This window comes from Atta colombica, unplaced genomic scaffold (genome assembly GCF_001594045.1).
Source record: "Atta colombica isolate Treedump-2 unplaced genomic scaffold, Acol1.0 scaffold116, whole genome shotgun sequence".
NCBI classification, from domain to species: Eukaryota; Metazoa; Arthropoda; class Insecta; order Hymenoptera; family Formicidae; genus Atta; species Atta colombica.
The window spans coordinates 512,527-513,871 of record NW_017259202.1 but is presented as its reverse complement, the minus strand read 5'-3'; positions in this window follow the sequence as shown (position 1 = coordinate 513,871).

Here is a 1,345-nt window from a genome sequence, read left to right as displayed (position 1 = left end):
TGCATATTTTTTTAAATAAGAAAACTGTGACATTAAAAACGTTTATAGATGTATTTAGCTAATATACATACGGCGTTTACGTTTGTGCAATTATTTTTTTTTGTAAATACTATAGTGAAACAGTTGTCATTTTACATCGTGTACATAATGGTGCTTCTTAGGATTTTAAAACTTTATAGTTATATGCGAATAACGTGTGCATTTATTTTATAATATCGTACTTTGTTAAGGAAAAATAAGTAAAGCTTACACCAGAACTGTATATTAACGACATTGTCATATACGATGTCATAAATGCTGTGAATGATGTCACATAAAATTCGGCGAAAATCTTTGGAAATACATAGATAGAAAATATCTTGAGAATGATTATGAACAATGCGTACGTGCACGTTTTTATGCAAATTTTTATTTTATAAAGCTGAGTCGATATAATGTTATTTGCTAAACTCGTGTAGATAATATATTGAATTGAATCCAAAGACAAGCCTAACGCTTAAGTATTCGTGCGAAACATAACAATATTTCTACGAGTCTTTTCACAAATCTACACACACACACACACACACACACACACACACACACACACACACACACACACACACACACATCACGAAGTAAATTATTGAGATTTTATAAAAATTTTTTTTTTCTTTAAAGTAAATTATATATTATTTATTCTCAATTTTCTCATACATGTTTTTTTTTAGATATTAATTATTCGTTTGCTTTTTATTACTTATTACATATCGTACTTACTGTTTAGTAAAGCAAAGTTTCATTAAGTTAGGATTAATTTAATCTAGTCATTGAAATCGAGATATATATAAATGGTATTTGAGAAATAATAAATTATATCATGCGTGTCACTGCTTCTACAAAATAGAACAGGCATTTATATGCATATTTTACGTTTCCAGATGCGGTTATGTGCCATAAATTGATTAGTATTAACTTTTAAAATATTAAGTGAACGAAAAAGATACGAAACATTTATCTTTTTGAAATAGTTCAACTATACATACATATGTGAATTCACGTAATTAATGAAAATAAAAGTCATTATTTATTAAATTTTGCACTTCTTTGTTTGTATTTCTTTAAATTAATATAACATTTATAAGAAGCAAGTCTAATATATTATTTTATCATTTAAAAGATTCATAATTCATGTTATCAAATTAGAAAAAAAAATATATAATAATATTAATTAACACTACAATTGTATTAATTTTTTATTGTATTGATAAAAAACAGCAAGTTTATAATTGATATGTATAACATTATCGTTTTCTCATGATATATTTTATTTCTTTTCTGTTATGATTAATATATATATATATAT